Below are 9852 nucleotides of genomic sequence, written 5' to 3'. Positions count from 1 at the left end.
CTCGTCCACATGTGTATCACAGAGTGTGATGCAGACAGGCTTACCACACACCACGCCACGGAGGAGAGGAATTCACTCCTCCTGAACACACAACAGGCCACAGGGTCTGCCCGAGCCAGCAGGATTTATGCACAAACTCCAGACACGTACACCACAGCGTGCCAGCCGACGAGGGAGTTGTGGCCTATGCAAACCCAGGCCGCATCCCCCAGGGCAAGGCAGAAGCAGAGCGACTTCCACACACCCTGTGTACACATGCACCACAGGCAGCCAAGTAAACCAACCCCACCGAGTCTCTGTGCCCGGTCCTCGCTCCCCTTCCTGCCCCTCCACACCAACCCCATTCACAGGGAGCTTCCGCCTCCTGGGAAGGGGGGAGGTAGAGTGTCAGGGAGCTGGTGTTCCTCCACGGTGGAGTGCTGGGCTGAAGGGGCTGCAAGAAGAGAGAGGTTCTAGTCTCATCTCTACTGACTGACTCCGGTTAACATTTCTGTGGAGGCCACAACCCTTCTTACTGGTAAGGCCTGGCATCCCAGCTCCAGGAGGGAGACAAGTATCATTTCCCCATTTTACAAATAAAGTAACTGAGAGGCTGCATAAGGTCACTTCAGGCAGCTTCCTAATATGCCGGCACCAAGTCTCATCCACTGACTTATACTGCCTTTCAGAATGAATGTGCCAAATCTTGACACTCCTGTTAGTCACTGTCCTAACCACTAATCCGGGGGTTCTCAAACTTCATTGCAGCGCGACCCCCTTCTGACAACAAAAATGACTGTATGACCCCAGGAAGGGGGACCAAAGCTTGAGCCTACCCGAGTCCCGCCGCCCATGGGCTTCAGCCCCACTGCTCAGGGCTGAAACTGAAGCTTGAGCTCTGCCGCCCAGGGCTGAAGCTCTTGGGCTTTGGTCCGAGGCAATGGGGCTCTGGCTTCGGCCCCAGGCCCCAGCAAGTCTAATGCCTGCACTGGCGACCCCTGACCCTCTGGGGTCCTGACCCACCGTTTGAGAACTGCTGAAGTAGACCATACTTTTGGCCTCTCTTAAGTGACTGTGAGGCCCTTGGAATGATTGTAATTGTTTAAATGATTTGTATTGGAAAACACCGTATTAAGACATAGAATATCATGGTTGGAAGGGACTTAGGAGGTCATCTAGTCCAACCCCCTGCTCAAAGCAGAACCAATCCCCAATTTTTGCCCCAGATCCCTAAATGGCCCCACTCAAGGATTGAACTCACAATCCTGGGTTTAGCAGGCCAATGCTCAAACCATTGAGCTATCCCTCCTCTGCAATGAATGAATTTGGATGTTGTGTGTATACTTGTTTTATTGTTTATATTTTGATTAATGGGAATTGTCCCTTCAGAGCAGGGTGCAGCACTTGATTGTCTGAAGGATACTTGAAAACAACACATGGAGGAGATTGCCAGTGTGTCCAGAGAGGGGAAGTTTCAGAGTAACAGCCGTGTTAGTCTGTATTCACAAAAAGAAAAGGAGGACTTGTGGCACCTTAGAGACTAACCAATTTATTTGAGCATAAGCTTTCGTGAGCTACAGCTCACTTCATCGGATGCATACTGTGGAAAGTGTAGAAGATCTTTTTATACACACAAAGCATGAAAAAATACCTCCCCCCACCCCACTCTCCTGTTGGTAATAGCTTATCTAAAGTGACCACTCTCCTTACAATGTGTGTGATAATCAAGGTGGGCCATTTCCAGCACAAATCCAGGGTTTAACAAGAACGTCTGGGAGGGGGGTAGGAAAAAACAGGGGGAAATAGGTTACCTTGCATAATGACTTAGCCAATCCCAGTCTCTATTCAAGCCTAAGTTAATTGTATCCAATTTGCAAATGAATTCCAATTCAACAGTCTCTGGCTGGAGTCTGGATTTGAAGTTTTTTTGTTGTGATATCGCAACTTTCATGTCTGCAATTGCGTGACCAGAGAGATTGAAGTGTTCTCCGACTGGTTTATGAATGTTATAATTCTTGACATCTGATTTGTGTCCATTTATTCTTTTACATAGAGACTGTCCAGTTTGGCCAATGTACATGGCAGAGAGGCATTGCTGGCACATGATGGCATATATCACATTGGTGGATGTGCAGGTGAACGAGCCTCTGAAAGACCCTGCTTGTGTGAGCTCCCAAGTGCTCAGAACTTGATTGAATAAACTGAACACTGAGAAGGTAAGACTCATTCCTGAAGGAGTAACAATAGCACTTACAGCAGGCCCGCATGTCTCAGGGCATTGCTAATGAGCTACAGAGCATATTTTTTCTTTTTCTCATAGTTGAAGCTGACGATGTCCATTAGACCCAGGTGTCTGACACTTTCCACGATAGCCTCCCACCTTAGCTCTCTTCCCCCCTTAAAGAGAGGGTCATCTAATTGTTAAAGCCCTGGGAGAGCTGTGCCTAATGGTTAGAGAAGCTGAGTGGGAATGGAAGCCCTTCCTTGAGGTGCTGGTCTCAGCTCTGGATTGTAGTTTGCCTGACTGGGCAAGTTATTGTTGGGGGATAAATCAGGGCATAATAAGCTAGACTTTTGTTATGCTAAGGCTCTGGAATGGACCCTCCCCTTTTCCTGGAGGCTAGCAGACAGAAGATTAGGAATCTGCTCCTAACAAGTATGTTTCTCATAGCTGAAAAGCAGGCATTAGTAGCCAGCTGAGGCTTTTTAAAAACAAACAGCAGAGCATGCTGGGAAAGCAGAAGCCTCTGGTGCCCTTAAAATACAGACTGCATGGGTAGGGTAGCTGAATATGAAATTGGGAGAGATAGATAGAATAGTGGGGTGAATAAGGAAATAAGGAAATTAAAGCTAGAAGATGTTTGCTGTTTTGATTTCTGTTAGTTGCTGCATTGGGGATGGTCCTTAGGATGTATGTTGCTTTTCATTTGGAGTTCTGGAGTGGGAGGAGTGGTAGATACGCTGGAGGGGAGGGATAGGATACAGAAGGACCTAGACAAATTGGAGGATTGGGCCAAAAGGAATCTGATGAGGTTCAATAAGGATAAGTGCAGGGTCCTGCACTTAGGACGGAAGAACCCAATGCACAGCTACAGACTAGGGACCGAATGGCTAGGCAGCATTTCTGCAGAAAAGGACCTAGGGGTGACAGTGGACGAGAAGCTGGATATGAGTCAGCAGTGTGCCCTTGTTGCCAAGAAGGCCAATGGCATTTTGGGATGTATAAGTAGGGGCATAGCGAGCAGATCGAGGGACGTGATCGTTCCCCTCTATTCGACATTGGTGAGGCCTCATCTGGAGTACTGTGTCCAGTTTTGGGCCCCACACTACAAGAAGGATGTGGATAAATTGGAGAGAGTCCAGCGAAGGGCAACAAAAATGATTAGGGGTCTGGAACACATGAGTTATGAGGAGAGGCTGAGGGAGCTGGGATTGTTTAGCCTGCAGAAGAGAAGAATGAGGGGGGATTTGATAGCTGCTTTCAACTACCTGAAAGGGGGTTCCAAAGAGGATGGCTCTAGACTGTTCTCAATGGTAGCAGATGACAGAACGAGGAGTAATGGTCTCAAGTTGCAGTGGGGGAGGTTTAGATTGGATATTAGGAAAAACTTTTTCACTAAGAGGGTGGTGAAACACTGGAATGCGTTACCTAGGGAGGTGGTAGAATCTCCTTCCTTAGAGGTTTTTAAGGTCAGGCTTGACAAAGCCCTGGCTGAGATGATTTAACTGGGAATTGGTCCTGCTTTGAGCAGGGGGTTGGACTAGATGACCTTCTGGGGTCCCTTCCAACCCTGATATTCTATGATTCTATGATTCTATGTTAGTTATGCTTATGTCTCACAGGCTGACATGTTCTTTGGTTTGAAGGAAAATCCCTTTAGCCTTTCTTCTCCTAGGATCTAGTGCTTCCATAGATGTGCTGCTCAGATCATGGCCCAGTATGGCCTACAAGCAAAAGCAGTAGGGGAGTGGAAGTCAGGACTCCTGGGTTCCTTTCCTGGTTCTGGGAGCAGAGTGTGATCTGCTGATTGGACTGGGGGGAAACTGAAGCCCTGAGAAATATTGCCCATACAGCGTAAGCAACTATTTGGTCTTGTTGATATTGACTGTGAGTATAAACCCAATCCAAGGGGATTTCCTTGGAACCCCTTCCTACTCGGGCATGGTGCTCCTGTAAGAACCTTCTCAATCTACCTATAGGCTCACCTTTGTGTGCCTCAGTAGGGAGCTACATCCTCCTTTAAGCACAGGTGCTTTAGAGCCATTCTTTCTGCAGAGACATGAATGCATCCGATGAAGTGAGCTGTAGCTCACGAAAGCTTATGCTCAAATAAATAAATAATAACAAGTCCTCCTTTTCTTTTTGCGGATACAAACAAACATGGTTCCTACTCTGCAACCTGCTTTCCAAGGGTTCAGCATTTCCTACTCCAGTCAGAGAATTCAGGGTATGGGGCTCAAAGAGCTAGGCTCGTAGAAACTGACTCATTCTGGTCAATGACCTGGTCTAGAGAGATGTGGACCAGAGGCCTAGTCCCTTCTCTCTGTAGTACCTCCCACATGTGTGTATGTAACTGTGGGGAAACTGCCTGCAGCATCTGCCTGAATTGTCCTGGTGCTTGTGTGTATCTCTGACTTATAGAAAGTGCTTTGCTGAGACTGCTGCTCTGATTGGATCTGCAGATTGTAGCTGCCATTGGTAAGTTGGAGAGGATCAGCAAGCTCCAGAGGTTTGGAGCTATCTTTGAGCTGGAGGGCCTGGGAAGGGGAAAGCTTATGTGCCCTAGAGGTCTGATGTGTTGTGACTGGCTGGGGGTGAGCTCTGCAAAAGCCCCAACTCCTAGCTTCCCAGTGGAGTCAGGCACGCAGTTAGGCTGGAGGGCTCATATGGAGTGGGAAGTGGAAATGGTCACTGATTCTTCAGCCTCATGCTGCTTTTTTTGGCCTTGGGTCTAGGCCTGGGACCCAATGTGCTCCGGGCAGTCCTGTTGAACAGCTGGTGAATAAGCGATGCAGTAACACTCACTCTATCCTCTGAGTGGTGCCCAGGTGATCTCAGGACCCCCCTCTGTCTATGGAGCAGGATGTCTTTGTGGTGTGTCCTCCTGAGATGCTCTTCCCAGCTGCCTGAGCTGGCCAGAGTCCTCTGTGAACCAAGTCCCTCATCTCCTGTTTCTCAAATTTAGTTAGGATCATGGGGGTCTGGGTGGGGTGGTGTAGCAAGTGGCTTGGTCACACATGGGTGAGGAATGGAGGACTACGTGCGCCTATCTCCTGCTAGGGGTTCGTGGTTGCTGTGTCCAGCCAATGCACCTTCCCCTGCCTTGGAGGAGCCCTTTCTAAGGGGGGGTGGAGAGGGAAGGCCGCTCTTTGTGAGCCATTCAGCCCTTGGTGTGTCAGCTGAGGCTGCAAGTGAGGGGTAGCTAATGCCAATTGTCAGTCTGCAGCTGTGGGATCACTTCCTCTGGGACGTGGAGTGAGATGGCATCAGATGGGAATGTGACTCTCCCCAGGGTCACATTTGGCGCTGGCATTTAGAGGTGAAAGGTCCTGTGTCCTATTCCCTGACCGAGCCGGGCCCCTGGAGTCTTGGTATTGCAGCCCAATCTGGGACTCCGCTGTGTGCGTCCCCTCCTAGAGAAGGGGTTGAACAAACTGTCAGGGCTGTTTCCACTCCAATCTCAGAAGGAAAAACAAACAGAATGAACCCCTAAGATTAGTTCTGAATCTGAAATCTTAAAGTGCATGTCTCAGGTCACCCCCACCCCAAAAACATTCCTACTTTGCATGACGCACAGCCTAGCGAGAGCAGGAAAACACCCCAAGTTGGAGATGGCTTATTCTGCACTCTGTGTTCCTTAGTCAGAAAGTGTAGCATGATGCTTGGCCATGTGCCTCCTTGCCAACAACTAAACCCCCCAGGGCTCCTTGAGAGGGGTCTGTGACTCCAGGCTGCCCAGCCTACCTTAAGCCTTGATAACTGGTAAAGGTCTCGCCTCCATGTTTCTCTTCCTGTTAGATGCTAATTTTTCCAGCACACGCTATCTGCACCCCACCGTTCTCTATAATGGACACCATCTATTATTACCTGCTGTCTTGCCACTTCATACTTTTTACAACACACATTAGGGCACTATTTGTATGTAATGTAACAAGGCATCGTGCTATCGCCATTCACCAGGTGTGGACATTGTAGCTCTGAGAGTACACACAGCAAGTGCTCTAGAAGTAGTGAGACAAACTAATCTCCAGCGTCGCTCCATTGGTATAGTTTCGGTGGAGTCGGGGGTACCTTTGGCATCGTGTAACTCTGAAGTGGCAGGTGGTGCGTGTGTCTCTGTAGAAAGCGAAGGGCTGGTTTGATAGCCCATTCAGAGTTGCATTATTTAGGGATGACAGCAGATGGTGCTCAAAACCATTTCAAGGCTTGATGTACAGACGCTTCTAACAGCTTCTTCACTGCAAAACCTACCCCTTGGTAGTACTAGGTTATGAGCTTGCTTGGTTTATTTAAGAGCCAGATTTAACTCCTCTCCCTAGGACTTGTGCACACTTGATAAATGTAGAAAATACACTAAGAAAATACCTGTTTTCCTATCATTAGTTTCTACTGCAAGCAGGAAACCGACCTCCAAGACACCAGAAATCTGCTACCACTTGGCCAAGGGGCAACAATATGAAGCCAGAGGATTCATCAGGTTGGTAGTGGAAGAACCTGTTACAAGGTAAGCATTACCAGTGTGGGGCTTTGTGTCTTTGTAATGAATCTCATTTTGGTAAGAGGTGCTCGCCTATTTGAATCCTGGAGAATGAAGTCCTGTGTCTAACCACAAAACAGGTAACTCCATGCAGGCTTTCTCCATAGTGCCCTCTTATCTCTAGGGATAAGTGGGCCCTGTCGGTCACTGGCCTCCCTGTGGAGGCTGTCAGCAAAGGGAATAACTCATGCCACCTGTGATGGACAGGTTTACAAACCCAAAAACCACCACCAGGAATTAGACTGAGAGGCCGCAAACTTGCTTCCTATAGGCCACTGAACAGCAGTGAGAAAAACTGTCCGATGCTACCAAGTTGGGTAAATGAAAATTAATGGGATTTTGCAAACTATCTAAACTCATGATACGTTTACTTTACCCTTCTGTAGTATCTTCCCTAAGAGGGTCTCATTTTGGTGTTTTTTGGTTGTGGTTTGTTTGTTTTTTTGTTGCATTCTTCAATTACATAACTCTCACAACACCTCTGTGTGGCAGGAAGATATTATCCACATTACATACATGGGGAAACTGAGGCAAAGAGGCTAAAGGACTTGCCCAGGCTCTCCCAGTGATGGCCAAGCCTGGGAACTTGTAAACCCCAACCCTGTAGTGTAACCACTAGATACTGCTTCCTCTAGATATGCAAGTGCTAGATGCATTGAAGAGCACTATGCAACAAAAGACTTAGAAGTGCAGTGTTTATTTTAAAAAGAGCCACACGGGCCCTTCTAGCTTCTGTTTTCAACTGGCAGGCTTAATATTGTCTCTACAGTGCCCCTTGCCCTTTTTTTTTTTAAAGGTAATATTTCGCTAAAAGGTCTTGTCTCAGCATATAAAACAGAATGCAAAGGAATGACCTGGCTTTTGGTGAACAACAGGTTAACTCTAACTCAACTGCTGTCTTTTCCTTATACAGGTGCTCAGAAAAAAGAGCAATCAATTGGCACTTCTTGTTATCCTTATCCCTTGAGGAAAAGACCTTGTGAGGCTCTTGTTTTCTGCTGAGTCATCCTGCCTGCTCAGCCTGTGTGTTGAAAGGGAACCAGGTTTTACCCCTTGACTTCCAGCAGGGTAATCCCTTTAGCTTCAGTGCGGTTTCTAGAGGTATAATGCAGATTTGCCTCTTTGTTCCATTTGCCTTTCTCTGAAAATGCTGTGCAAATTGATTCTGTGAGTTCAAGAAAGCAGTGTCTGGGCTGCAAATATGGTATGCCCAGTTCCTAGCTGATGGAAATGAAGCCTGCTAAATTTGAAATCCCTCTGTGGAGGTATTGTGGATTAAGCTTCAGAACTGAAGCTTTAGAATTGGAAAGCTTCAGAATTAGTAGGGGAAGCTAAAGTGGATGGGAACCTGGGAGGCAGTGACCATGAGATGGTCAAGTTCAGGATCCTGACACAGGGAAGAAAGGAGAGCAGCAGAATACAGACCCTGGACTTCAGAAAAGCAGACTTTTGACTCCCTCAGGGAACTGATGGGCAGGATCCCCTGGGAGAATAACACGAGGGGGAAAGGAGTCCAGGAGAGCTGGCTGTATTTTAAAGAATCCTTATTAAGGTTACAGGGACAAACCATCCCGATGTGTAGAAAGCATAGCAAATATGGCAGGCGACCAGCTTGACTTAACAGTGAAATCCTTGCTGATCTTGAACACAAAAAAGAAGCTTACAAGAAGTGGAAGATTGGACAAATGACCAGGGAAGAGTATAAAAATATTGCTCGGGGATGCAGGAGTGAAATCAGGAAGGCCAAATCACACCTGGAGTTGCAGCTAGCAAGAGATGTTAAGAGTAACAAGAAGGGTTTCTTCAGGTATGTTAGCGAAAAGAAGAAAGTCAAGGAAAGTGTGGGCCCCTTACTGAATGAGGGAGGCAACCTAGTGACAGAGGATGTGGAAAAAACTAATGTACTCAATGCTTTTTTTTGCCTCCGTCTTCACAAACAAGGTCAGCTCCCAGACTACTGCACTGGGCAGCACAGCATGGGGAGGAGGTGACCAGCCCTCTGCGGAGAAAGAAGTGGTTCGGGACTATTTAGAAAAGCTGGACGAGCACAAGTCCAGCGCTGCATCCGAGAGTGCTAAAGGAGTTGGCGGATATGATTGCAGAGCCATTATCTTTGAAAACTCATGGCGATCCGGGGAAGTCCCGGACAACTGGAAAAAGGCTAATTTAGTGCCCATCTTTAAAAAAGGGAAGAAGGAGGATCCTGGGAACTACAGTCCAGTCAGCCTCACCTCAGTCCCTGGAAAAATCATGGAGCAGGTCTTCAAGGAATCAATTCTGAAACTCTTAGAGGAGAGGAAAGTGATCAGGAACAGTCAGCATGGATTCACCAAGGGCAAGTCATGCCTGACTAATCTAATTGCCTTCTACGACGAGATAACTGGCTCTGTGGATGAGGGGAAAGCAGTGGATGTGTTGTTCCTTGACTTTAGCAAAGCTTTTGACAAGGTCTCCCACAGTATTCTTGCCAGCAAGTTAAAGAAGTATGGGCTAGATGAATGGACTATAAGGTGCATAGAAAGTTGGCTAGATTGTTGGGCTCAACGGGTAGTGATCAATGGCTCCATGTCTAGTTGGCAGCCAGTATCAAGTGGAGTGCCCCAGGGGTCGGTCCTCGGGCCGGTTTTGTTCAATATCTTCATAAATGATCTGGAGGCTGGTCTGGATTGCACCCTCAGCAAGTTTGCAGATGACACTAAACTGGGAGGAGAGGTAGATACGCTGGAGGGTAGGGATAGGATACAGAGGCCCTAGACAAATTAGAGGATTGGGCCAAAAGAAATCTGATGAGGTTCAACAAGGACAAGTGCAGAGGTCCTGCACTTAGAACGGAAGAATCCCATGCACCGCTACAGACTAGGGACCGAATGGCTAGGCAGCAGTTCTGCAGAAAAGGACCTAGGGGTTACAGTGGACGAGAAGCTGGATATAAATCAACAGTGTGCCATTGTTGCCAAGAAGGCCAATGGCATTTTGGGATGTATAAGTAGGGGCATTGCCAGCAGATCGAGGGACGTGATCGTTCCCCTCTATTCGACATTGGTGAGACCTCATCTGGAGTACTGTGTCCAGTTTTGGGCCCCACACTACAAGAAGGATGTGGATAAATTGGAAA

Source organism: Lepidochelys olivacea, assembly GCF_965140295.1.
Source record: "Lepidochelys olivacea isolate rLepOli2 genome assembly, chromosome: 27".
In the NCBI taxonomy this organism is placed as follows: domain Eukaryota; kingdom Metazoa; phylum Chordata; order Testudines; family Cheloniidae; genus Lepidochelys; species Lepidochelys olivacea.
Note: the sequence above shows the minus strand (reverse complement) of the source record.